This window comes from Suricata suricatta, chromosome 6, assembly GCF_006229205.1.
Source record: "Suricata suricatta isolate VVHF042 chromosome 6, meerkat_22Aug2017_6uvM2_HiC, whole genome shotgun sequence".
Lineage (NCBI taxonomy): Eukaryota > Metazoa > Chordata > Mammalia > Carnivora > Herpestidae > Suricata > Suricata suricatta.
In genome coordinates this window covers 21,777,731-21,791,188 of record NC_043705.1, presented here as the reverse complement: position 1 = coordinate 21,791,188, position 13,458 = coordinate 21,777,731, and the positions used below count along the sequence as shown (strand labels likewise).

Sequence of the window (13,458 nt, the reverse complement as noted above, 5' to 3'; positions counted from 1 at the left end):
GATGATTAGGAAAGTAATCCAGGCTGGAAAGAACCAAAAATTAGTGCAATCCTAGAGACAAAAGTATAGCATCTAAAAAACTTTAGTTTCCTTTTTAAAAATTCTAGAGTGATTTAACAATGAAACTTACAGTTTTTGATGAGTTTCAAAAAAAATTTCTTATATTTTACTTAGAGAATCAACACGTGAGTATATCTTTACCCTAAAAACAAATCCAAATGACAGAATTACACAAAATATAACATGAGGCCTTCCATCCTGTAGTACCCTTCCCTCCACCCACTCCTTTCTACAGGGGTGACCCCGGGTTAAGAGTTTGATATATTGTACCAGACGTTTCATTGAGAATGTACTTATAAATATGAGTATGTTTTTATTTTGTTAACAAAAATAAGATCTTACTCTATTGTATTCTAAAAATTTTTTTCTGTGTTAGAATATATTGTTCAGTATTTACTCAAAGAAAATAAAAACACTAATTCAAAAAAGATACAGGTAACCTTATGTTTATTGCAGCATTATTTACAATAGCCAAGATATGAAAGCAACCCAAGTGTCTGGTGACAGAGGAATGGATAAAGAAGATGTGGGGTGTGTGTGTGTGTGTGTGTGTGTGTGTGTGTGTGTGTGCGCGCGCGCCCACCTAATGAAATATTACTCAACCATAAAAAGGATGAGAATGTGCTGTTTGTGGTAACAGGGACAGACCTACGGGTATTATGCTAAGCAAAATATGTCAGAGGAAGATAAATAGCATATGATTTCACTTAAATGTGAAATCTAAAGACCCAAAGGTATGAAAAAAGCATAAACAGATCTTCAAATATAGAGAACAAACTAATGGTTGCTGGCATGTGAGGTAGGCAAAATGGATGAAGGGGAGGAGGAGGTACAAGTTTCCAGTTACGGGAGGAATAATTCAGTAAGACATTTAAACACAATGAAAGGAGGGTACCTGCATGGCTCAGTCAGTTGAGCGTCTGACTTCGGCTCAGGTCATGATCCCACGGTTCATGGGTTTGAGCCCTACATCGGGCTCTGTGCTGACAGCTAGCTCAGAGCCTGGAGTCTGCTTCTGATTCTGTGTCTCCCTCTCTCTCTGACCCTCCCTTGCATGTGCTCTGTCTCTCTCTCCTTCTCAAAAACAAATAAACAGTAAAAAAATTTTAAATAAATAAACACAATGAAAGGTACAGCATAGAGATTATAGTCAGTCACTGGTACTGTAATGGCGTTATATGGTGACTGACGGTGACTACACTTGTGGTAAGTGTAGGGTAACATAAAGTACAGAACAGGGTGTTTTTGGTCTTGTCTTTTCTTTTCCCTTAGGTTTATTTATCAGAAAGAGAGAATCTCAATCTCAAGGCTTAACAGCATGGAGCCTGACATGGGACTTAAACTCATGAACTCTGAGATCATGACCTGAGCCAAAACCAAGAGTCAGATGCTTAATCGAATGAGCCACCCAGGTGCCCCTATGACATACAGAATTGTTAAATCACTGTGTTGTACACCTGAAACTAATGTAGTATGTTTTAAGTATACTTCAATTAAAAAACATATATATTGTTTATCTTGCTATAATACATAGAAACATACCATATTCTTTTTAATAGCTGTAATAATTGTCCCAAGATAGATGCCTATCAATTAATGCAACTACTAACTTAGTGATGGCATAAAAAGATAAATATATTGTGGTGATCTCATTTGTTAGTTCAATTTGGTGACAAAACTACTATTTGTTTTTCTTCCAGCCTTTATGACTCCTACTTGCCTATCTGTATCTATAGATGACAGTCAGTATTGGCAATGAGCCTACTTACACCGGCAAAGTCCAAATTCTGACTCTCTTGACTGAAGATAGGTTCTGACTGAGGTTTTGAACCCAATCATGTATGATTCCAATGCCCATGTTCCTTTCATTTCATCAGACTTCAGTTTTAAAATGTGTTTTTTTTTGTTCCATTAAATGTTAGTACTTATTAAGTCTTTTATAGAGAGTTAAACTGGACTATTGTGTAATATCCCTTACAATTACTACTTCTTTAGAGATTGTTGGTATTTCAAAAAAGCCAGTGGTTAAATCAAGATTTTAACATAACAAATTGGCAGTCTTTGTGTAGACAGAACTACACTTCCCTCCAGTTGGCATATGGTGTCATTTATAAATGCCCCTTTTAACTATAACATATTGTCTGAAGATACCACAAATGAAATTTAAATTATTTTACAACAGGAGGACATAACAAATGAAAGCTAATTTGAATTATCCTCACAAAATTTTCAACAAGAGATAATAGAACATAATGGACCTACCCCTGGTAGCACCCAGAGAAGACAAGAAAAGAACACCCTAGCCCTAACAGGAGCACTTAAATACAATCCTGCTAGAGCTGCACATGTATCCATCTCTGGGGAACAGCTAAACTAAGTTCTACAGCATCGGGTGCCTTAGTACTAATCCTTTTGTTCTTACTGTTCAAATATTAAGGAGACACAGCTTTATACATCAGACCCACAACAGGTTCTCTTTGGTGCCTTGAAAGGATTGAAGAGATAGTCTTAAGACACAAAGTTCTACTTTAAACTCCTCTGACAAGGCATTCAAATGAATACAGGCCGTCCAGAAATTGGACTCTCCAGCCAAAAGAGGACAAGGAAACTAGCTTACTCTCCCGCCATGCTGACTTTATATAGAACTTCCTCCCATTTGTGAACTTCTAAGGAGGAGACATGGTTGTGGACAATACCTCAATTAGGGACATGTTTTATCACTGACTGACAGCTGGTTGTTGAAGAGAACCACCCAGTTATGCACTAATTAATAAGTGTATCAAATAGCATTTTACCATGACATGTACAAAGCAAATCCTAATGGAGGAAATATCCTCATTCTTTATCAGTTAAGTAAGATTATTCAGTAACCAGAGTATTTTGACAGCCTCCCTTTCAATCAAATGAATATTCAGTGTCACATACACACCTCGAAAGGTTTTCCCCAGAAGTCTAGTCAGACTTCCTAATGTTTGAGGAGCTGCTTCCCGGGTAGCCTTTGGCTCTGCGAAACTTGTAAGAGAACATCTGAGAATGATTTCTTGTTCCGTTTCATGACATGTGCCAGCTATTTGTAGGCAAAATAGAAGCAGACACATCTTTAACAAATTATTTTCTTTCATAAGAGAGCCTTGTACTACGCAAGCATGTTCCCAGCTGACAGCAAGGAAGCCCCAGTCTCTGTCAATGAAAGCATTAAAAATATAACATATATATATATCTTCTTGGAGTGATAATTTCTTTCCAACCATGAAAACCCAAATTCTCAATGCTGTCCAGACATTTTCTCTTTTATTTAGAAACTCTCCATCAAGTTCTGAAGTGAGAGGTTAGAGATTTATTAATGTATCTCATGACTGAGGGTCAGATTATAAAGGTTGTCAATTACGTAACCATGATCCCATCACTTTTCCTGCAGCTTTGCAAATGGGAGAACTAGGGCTGACTAGAGAGGGTTTGGGTCACAATCCAAGTCTTCCTATCTATCCTCTCCATCTCACCCCAACGCTGGAAGAGGCTCAGGAAGATAAGAACTTGGAGAAAAGGTACATAATAAGAGTAAAGAAGAAAAAAAAGAGAAGCAAAAGAAAGAAAGGAAGAAAAAAGCAGGAGAAGTGTGCCAGGGTAATTTGCCCAGATCTGGACATGGCGTGCTCCCTAACTGAAGACAGGATACACTTAGAGACCTGCAGAGACAAGGCTCTGCCTGCCCAGTTCTGCCTCTACCACAGGCTGAGCTCCATGCATCTGAGGGACACAGAATGAAAAGAATCACATCTGCTGAAATAGTTATATGCAGGGTGATCGTTTTTCAGGGACACACATTGAAAATTAGTGTAGGGAGTAGCCATATATATATATATATATATATATATGTTTCTATATTTTACTTTATATTTGAAAAATTAATTTTTAAACTTTTTCCTCCTCTATTTTGTTTCCTTAGTTTTTATTATTATTTTTAATGTTTATTAATTTTGAGAGACTGTTTCTGCGCCTGAGTGGGGGAGGGAGGGAGGGAGAGGGAGGGAGAGGGAGAGGGAGAGGGAGAGGGAGAGGGAGAGAGAGAGAGAGAGAGAGAGAGAGAGAGAGAGAGAGAGAGAGAGGGAATATCCAGCAGGCTCCATGCCCAGCATGAAGCCTGACACAGAGAGTTTCCTTCTCTTTTAAAGCCATATGTTTGCAAAAGCCATAAAGCTATCCTTTGTTCAAATTTTTATTTATTTTAAGACATCTTTACTCTGAGATCAAGAGTCTCATGCTCTTCCCACTGAGCCAGCCAGATGCCCCAGGTTATACTTTATTTAAACTTTCTATGAAAGGAAGAAAAAGAATAGATACCCCTTAGATTTGCAAGTTAAAAGAAACAAAAACGTGGCAACAGAGTCTATTCCATAAGCACATACAGTGAAACATTTTACTAAAATGAGTTTACAGAAGCAATTAAACATCTACACATCTCTGTATGCATAAAACCACAGTAGCATTCTATCTGATTTGATTAGATAATGACAAAAGGGAAAAGTGCTGCAGATGTAATATACTGGTCTTTATTATTTGGTTTCTAGAGTTCAAATACAATTAGATATTACTGCTCCTTTGCCATTAGTGAGAGTTCAGTATGTTGCTGAGGGTTTTAGAATATATTACATTAGAAGTATGTTATCTTTGAATTTTATGCACCTCAGCCAGTGAACTGAAACCAAAGGGAATCTTCCTGTCATACAGAAATGGGGTCTGGCCAGAAAAAAACTTGAATGATGAACAAAGGATTATTATGAACACCTGCAGGTGGCCAAGGAATTGCTTATCTCAACTATTTGGGGAAATAGTTTTCCCTATATATAGTATTTAACTTGTACTTGGTCAGGTCCTCATATTTGTAAGATCCTATGGCCAGAGGCCTCTGTCTGGTTTGTCTCAATATCGTACTCAGAGCTCATATGGTACTTTATACACAATGTATAAAAAATAGGTGTTTGCTGAGTGAATGACTCCTCACCATTCCCAAAAGTAGTTAAGTCTTAAGGGAGAAATATCAGATAAAAGGTGAGGTGAGCTAAAGTCATTTCATGTGAATATGAAAGCTTACGTTGGTCAAAGACAAAACTATAACTATTTCCTCTTTCATTTTTATTATCCCAAGGTTTCTGAAGAACCAGATCTTACAACTTCTCAAGATATGGGAATACACGTACTCACTGAAACAGAATAGGAGAAACAATACCATGTTTTGAACTTTTTGTGGTTTTAGTAAATCTTATAATTAATTTAATAATTTAAAAAACCTAATTTCTTCTGAACAGATAATGGGCAAACACATTGAACTTATTTATAACTAAGAGGCACCTAAGAGGTCAGTCACAAAAGGTCCGAATTTCTAAACAGTTTAATACTGAATTTAAAAATTAAAATTCTTATTTGACATGGAGGTCTCTGAAGGTTTATTGATGCTTAGACCTCCATTTGTTTGTGAGATCCACCTGACACCCTGCTCCTGAGATTAGTTAGGTTCCTTGGTCTCCCAAAGTAGGTAGTTAGGAGTTTATAATTGCCAACAGGCTACATCTTTCAGACCTACCGGTAGGTTCATTCAATTCAAGATACATGTCATATTTAATATTGTATCTGCAGGAACAGCTTCCCTCCAAATAGATGTTCAACAGATATTTGCCATAACTACAAGATGAACTTTATTAGCCTACAAGTTTAAGGTCATGGTAAAAATGCCAAGTTTTGAAGCATCTTAATAACGAGCGAGGTTTTTTTTCTTCTTTCATATGAACATCCCTCTCATCATCTCTTCAAACCTTAACCAGTTACTGTAGCAAACACTAAAAGAACAGCATAGCACACATGGCATTTCACTATTGACCAGTTTAAGTTCTGTTACAAGTAACATAGCTCCCCTTCATTTCTATGCTACCTTGCTTCCTTACCTTCAAGGATATTAGGATGCAAGAAATCTAAGTTCCAAATGCAGTGTCATTTCTACTTAAATATAATGTCATATAATAAAGTGACCTCCCTGGGCCAGTACTTTTGTTCCCTTTGATGAGGTAATTTTAAAGATGAGCATAATAACATCAGTTACAATAGTTGTTTCCTACTCTCTAGCCTTATTCGCCTTGTTAGAGTTGAGACTGTTAACTTGTACAAAATGGGCAGTAAAGGAGACTGAAGTCATAACAAATGAGACACGGTTGGTTGGCAAGAGCTCAGCAGGGCTAGACATGAGAATGAGAGTTCATTCCCTGTCCTCCTGGCCCTGCCATTGAGCACGGGGAATTTTCATAAGCAATCATGTTCGAAGCATACCTTGGCAGAGTTGGGAACCTTTATCCATTCTGAGTGAGCAAAGGGTATTCATGGTTGCTGACATAAGAGTGACATATCTTTGGTCTCAGATGACTCACCAGATTTACTAGGATCCAGACGGAAGCTAATTAAGCGAGGAGTGCATAAGGCTTTCACGTCCTGCACCGGTAATAACGATCCCAAAGTCAGGGCATCACCTTACCTTCTCATGGAGAGTACCAAATCTTCCAGAGCAGATTAATTTTCAGGGATACAGATAGAACTGATTAGTCTTTCTTCCACATTGATGCTCTCAGGACAAATTTCATCCTGCCCCATATCCCTGGTCACCAGCAAAAAGCAAACCTCCCACGTCTTTCACTCCACCTTTCATTCAGAGTTTGTCCTGTGCACATTTGCTAAATCTTCACTCCTCTACTCTTCTCTGAATGCTCGAATGTGTCCTTTAAAACCCTGTACCTACGATCATCAAACTTTCCTCTACCCTCAATCTCTTCTTTAATATTTCATTTACCTACCAAACCTAAATTTCAATGTACCCTGACCACATTGTTTTTATGTTTTATAAGTTAATCAGTCTGTCCTAGAAAACACTTTAATAAAATTTCTCTGAGTATAGCTAACAGAGTTATATTAGTTTCAGGTGCACAAAACAGTGATTCAGTGTGTCCCTGTGTTACACTATGCTCACCACAAATGTAGCCATGTAACACTTTCACAATACCAGCGACTGTATTTTTTATGCTGTGCCCTGCCTTCCCATAATTTACTCATTCCATATCCCAACGTCTGAATACTCCACTGCCCTTCCCCCATTTTGCTCATCTTCCCAACACTCCCTCCCCATCAATCATCAGATTATTCTGAATTTACAGGTCTGATTTCACTTTTTGCTTTTTTGTTCATGTTTTACTTTTTAGATTCTACATATAAGTGGATTTATATGGTATTTGTCTTTGTCGTTATTTCACCTAGCTTAACACCCTCAAGGTCCATCCACATTGTCAAAAATGGTTAAGACCTCGTTCTTTTTTATGACTGCATAATATTCTGCCTCCCTGTGTGTGTGTGTGTGTGTGTGTGTGTGTGTGTGTGTGTTTGAGAGAGAGAGAGAGACAGAGAGACAGAGACAGAGATCTGTAACTATTATCAATTGATGAATACTTTGGCTTTCACATCATATCCATATCTTGGCTACTGTAAATAAATGCCCCAATAAAAGTAGGGGGTACATGTATCTTTTTATATTAGTGTTTTTGTTTTCTTTGGATAAATACCCACTAGTGGAATTATGGAATCTTATAATATTTCTATTTTTAATTTTTTGAGGAAGCCCCCCAGTGTTTTTCATAGTGGTTGTACCAATTTACATTCCCACCAACAGTGCACAAGTCCTTTTTTTCCCATGTATTTACCTACACTTGTTATTTCTTTTTTATTTTAGTCAACCTAGTGAATGTTTTTAAATTTTCTTTTTATATTTTATCTGTCTCAGGCTTAGGAAGTGTTAATGAGTATTTTGCTTTCCCATTTCTAATTGAGAGAGTCTCACTAAAATCCTTAATTCCTAATGCCACCCAAATATGTCAGCCATTATACTTTCTTACCAGTGTCATTTATCAAAGGAGGGTCATTCATTGACAACATAGATGTCTTCTTCTCTGCAATCCTTCTGAGTGACCTCAACATGTGAATATCCATCCGATATCCTGATATCTTAAAGCCTTGACTTCATGCCTTTCTACCCCCTTCCGAGTCTCCACTCATAATCACATCCCAGTTCTGGTTTTCATCTGGAAATATGCCACTTCCTCCATCAGGCGTATAGGCATCTTACTCTGACTACACCCTCCTCAACTATTAATTTACCCAAATATATAATTTTAAAAGTCTACTACCTCATAATAATTTTCACTGACCCTTCCACATTTTTACTGCCTATTGCCATCCTCTGAGATTCACATATTTCCTTACATGGCTTTAATTTCATGGTCCATCGTTATAGTCACTGCCTCATAAATGTTTCCAAAGTCTTGGCCACCCAGAAAAATCCTGACCTAGTTTTAACACAGCTTTCTGTCATTATCTGCATCTGTATTGGGCATCTAACACTGCTGGAAGAAATCACACAATGGTACCACATTCGATTCACAACAACAAACATCACACAACACTCAAAATTGACAGAACATTCTTTTAGGTTTCCTAATAAACTCAATTTTCTACTCTTAAAAATTCTTATTTAACACATTTTATTCTCTAAATTGTCTCAGTTCCTTCTACTCATTCTTATCCACTGATTTTACCTTTCATTATTATTATTGAGAGAGAAAGAAGGAGAGAGAGAGAGAATGAATGTATGTGTGCAAGTGAGCAGGGGGTGGGGGAGGGGAAGAGAATAAGAATCTTAAGCAGGCTTCCTGCTCAGCATGAAGCCCAACACACTGCTAGACACGGGGCTCAGTCTCACAGCCATGAGATCATGACCTAAGCCTAAATCAAGGGTGGGATGTTTAAATGACTGAGCCACCTGGTGCCCCAGATTACACCTTTTATTTTACTGGGACAACAGAAGCTATCAGGTGAGGATTCTCCATCTTCCTACCAATGAATTTATAAATCTGCCCGTCTCTGTGCCCATCCTCTCTGCCTTCCCTCCCATCACTCTGGAGAAGGAGTTTCCTCTCTGACTAAAGGCCGATTTCTCCAGTTGTGCTCTAGATGCAGCTTCTCTAGTTTCCTGTGGGATTTTGTTCTTATAGAATAATAACCTTCACCTTGTATCATGACTTTTTCCTTTCTGTTAGGTCACCTAATCAGTATGCAAAAGCATGGTTAAGAATTTTACATCTTTAAAAAATATGCATCTCCTTTGACCTCACATTCTCTCCAGTATCCATTTTTCTTCTCCCTGCCTCAAAGTTTGACTTAGGTTCCTTTCTGTCCTTTTTTTCTCCTACTAATCATGCCTCAGTAACACTCCAATCTGATGTCTGCCATCCTCTCTGAAACTTCTCATCAAGGTCACCTCCAAAAACCCACGTTGCTAACCTCAATGACACTGTCTCTGACTTCACATTTTAGCCACAGTGGACACAGCTGACCTCCTTTTCCCCTTTCCTGAAATATTCTAGTCTGTTGCTCTCCAAGATACCACACTGTGCTGGTTTTTATCTTGCACTATTAGTGACTCCTTGCTATCAGTACCTTGTTCTTTCTCCTCTAGTTGACCTTCGAAGTTCCCCCAATATCTAGTCCTGGACCTTTCAGATTTTACCATTCCATGCTCTCTTCTTAAACTTATCTGATCCCAGGCCTTTAATTGTTATCTATATAAACTATACCCATGTACATCTATACATACATATATTTCAGTATTATATCTATTTCCAACTCCAATCTATTCTTTAAGCTAGACTCTCAAGTCAACCGTGCATGTGACATCTCCATACTGATATCTGCCATGAATTTTAACCTCAGCATGGCCAAATCCAAGTCTGGATTCCTGCCTTGATACAGACTCGCTAGTCCAAACTCCACCGCCTCAATGAATGACACCACCATAAACGCAGTCTACAAAAAAAGAAAAAAAGATTCCCTTGATTATTTTTTCCTCTTTCTAATTTAGAAGAAATTAGTTCTTGGTTTTATCTCAAAATGTATCCACAAGCCATCAAATTTTACCTATTGCCACTATCCCCACACTCGTCTGCATGCATCTCAGTGGCCTAACTCCCCTGCTTCCACCCTGCTCCCCTGTCCTAATCTTCCAGGCAGAGCCAGGGAATCTCGTTAAAAACAGTACTTAGACTACAATGCTTCCACACCTAAAAAATTATGAATGACTTTCCACTCTTCTGACAATGAAACCCTCACAATTGTCTACAAGGCCTTGTAAGATGTGGGCCTCCCCATCTGGCCTCACGCTCCAGCGTCTCAGGTCCGCCTGGTGGGATCTGGTGACCCGGCCTTCCTGCCCCGCCTCAGGTCCAGCCATCACACCTAGCCATGGAAAGTTCCTCACTCAGCACCTCGCTTCAGGTAACCTCTTCCTATTCCTTTCTGTCACAGCGCCCCTTTAATTCTCATCACTGCATTTTTAAGATTTACACTTAATCTTGGGGCTCTTGGGTGGCTCGGTTGAGCATCCAGCTTTGGCTCATTCATGATCTCATGGTTTGTGGGTTCGAGGCCTGCGTCAGGCTCTGTGCTGACAGCTAGCTCAGAGCCTGGAGCCTGTCTTCGGATTCTGTACCTCCCTCTCTGTCTGACCCTCCCCTGCTCGAGCTTTCTTTCTCTCTCTCTCTCTCAACAAACAAACAAACATAAAAAAAAAAAAGATTTACACTTATCTTGTTTGCTTTCTGGTTTATAGGACTCCTCTTACAGGGCTTAAGTTTCACAAGAGCAGGGATCCACTCTCCTGTTAACCTCAATGATCCTGGCACTCAACAGGGTGAGGAGCACAGAATAGGTGCTCAATAAATATTTGCTGATTGAGCAAAGTTAATGAAGAAAAGGATGAGGTCACCAAATTCACGTTCCAAGAGTATACTCATTTGTTACAAAAGCACAAAGCTGACAAGAGAAGCCATGCATGGTGAAATGTTTTGTTTTTAACATAAAAGTACACAGATCTTGAATCTAGAATTAAATGGTAATTAAATGCAGAAGCCATTATTTTTCTCCAAGTAAGTTTTAAAGGCTGCTCTTTTTCCAAGATCTTGAGCAAAACATAAACATGGTAAAATTTGTAAATATATCAGGTGGTTTTCCAAAGATATCTCCAACTATTTCTGCTCCATGAAATCAAATGCAATAAGCAAATAACCAGCATTATATGTTACTTAGTTCCATTCTAGAAGGCAAGACACTAGTGGTAAAGCAAATGATAATTGTGCTGTCAATGCCCTCCATTTAGGATGGTGGATGGCTAGTGTTCTAACGCTTGACTTGGATGGAGTACGTGCATTATCCCTGTCTGCCAAAACAGAACATGCCAATAGATTTACGTAGGTTAAGATCGAGAAGTTGGGGAAATATCTCAAGTAACTTGCTGCCTACCTCCAGTTCCTGGGTTCTCTATTCTCTGGACATCTGAATCCATGCAAAACCCTCCTTCCAAACTCTACACCTTTGTTAAAATGTATCTTTGGGGAAAGTTCTGATGAATCATCCACCTGATATTATAAATTGTAGAATAAGCCTATTTGAACACTTAATATAATCTGAACATTTAGGACTAAATACAGTTCCCTTTCAGCACAGCAAACAAAACAAAGCATAAAAAACAAAAAGCAATCTTTAAAAAAAATTTTAATGTTTATTTCTGAGGGAGAGAGAGGGATAGCAAGGCAGGGGAGGGGGGCAGAGTGAGAGAGGGGGGCACAGAATCTGAAGCAGGCTCCCGGGTCTGAGCTGTCGGCACAGAGCCCGACATGGATCTCGAACCCACGAACTGTGAAATCATGACTTGAGGTGAAGTCAGGGTGCTCAACTGACTGAGCCACCCAAGTATCCTCCAAAATAATCTTTTTAAAAGGGAGATTTTTGCATCTCTGACCCAGTTAGTGGAGGCACTCTTCAATGCAGAAGGCCGGCTTATTAACGTAAAGTTTCTAGGACAGGATTTTGTATCAACATTAAGGAAAACGTCTCAGCCTGCTCACCAGGTCAGCAGTAGTTTTACATAAGTTTCATGTTTTAGAACAACTACGTGAGGCCAGCAATTTGACTCCCTATAATCAAAGCTGGCTGTGTCCCTTCCTGAGGTAGAAGTCTGTACGTTACCATCGTGAGGCTGCTGAGGAACGAGAAAATCCAACTTCTTTTCTGAAATCATTTTTGTATTTCTAGTAATGAGGGTTATAGAATACATGCCATTCTAACAAGCAGACACTCCTCCAGGCGCCTGCAGCCTGCGAACAATGAAATATATTGTTTATTGGGTATGAAGAGGGAGGGGAATCAAAGACAGACATGCCCCACTTTGCCCCTTACTAACTCTATCCTGCTAACTGTAACCAATATATATTACTCCACAGGGAAGAAAGTGATGAATTATATCTGTAAAGCATCATCATTTTAAGAATTAAGAACAAAATCTTAAAAAGTATCTTTATCAAACTTAGGAAATCAACACCATATACCTTAACAAAAAACAGGTTAAGCACTGAAACCCAGGGTGCTGATCAAAGTGATAAGCTACGTTTGTTACAAACAGGAGACAGAAAGAATTGATACTACAGTGAGAATTTATCATTTTAAAATTCTAATAGGAGGTGCAAATAATTCAAAAGTAGAGTGTAAGAATATTTATTTTGCCTTGATCTAATTAAAGATTTGCCTGAATAATTACTGTCTTGGGGGAAATGCATATTAGCTAGATGCTATGCTACAATAAATTTATATGCAAATTAAAATCTAGACAGTAGAAATGATATCTGGTAACAAAAGAGATTCTTGAATCTTAATTCCAAGCTTCCTTAAAATTTCATAGGAAGTTTTTATCATTTCTACCTCTGTTACCCTTTCTGTGCTCTTCCCAGGTTATTATTTATAAAGACACAGGCATTCCTAAAAGACACATTAAAAATTTTTACATTTCTTAAAATTTAAATGCAATCACCGTGCATTTAATTTCCATCAATGCACTGTTTATCTACACCTATATTAAAATATAACTTCATGACTTTCAAATTAAAAGATGACAGAAAAATAAAATTCACTGACCCACACAGCTATATTTTATTTTTTTATTTTTTTGATCTGTGATTTTGTTTTTAATTATCTTAAGCCTTATCACATAATTTACAAATCTGTGATGATATATTTCCTCTACTTCAACCCTCCTAATGAGTTGGCAGAAGCACCATTACCAATCATACACATATGGTAATTCCACAGTTGTATTTGTGAATAGCTGTTTAGAAGACAATCCTGAATTATAACATATCTGCTGCTGTAACTTACACACTGAATTTTAAAAGCATCTGACCTTATAGATCATCTGTAAAATGTGAGAAGTGTTAATATTCTTTATTTAGTATTATACAGAAACCACACTAAAATGCCTTTCAT

At 38.1% G+C, this 13,458-nt stretch overlaps 1 protein-coding gene across 1 annotated transcript in view; it reads right to left on the bottom strand.

Annotated features, from left to right (window-relative positions):
• The window catches only part of CHSY3 (chondroitin sulfate synthase 3), a gene marked incomplete at its 5' end in the record, with an annotated part of 290,598 nt that overhangs the window by 147,134 nt on the left and 130,006 nt on the right, over window positions 1-13,458 (bottom strand). The gene's annotated exons all lie outside the window — the stretch shown is intronic.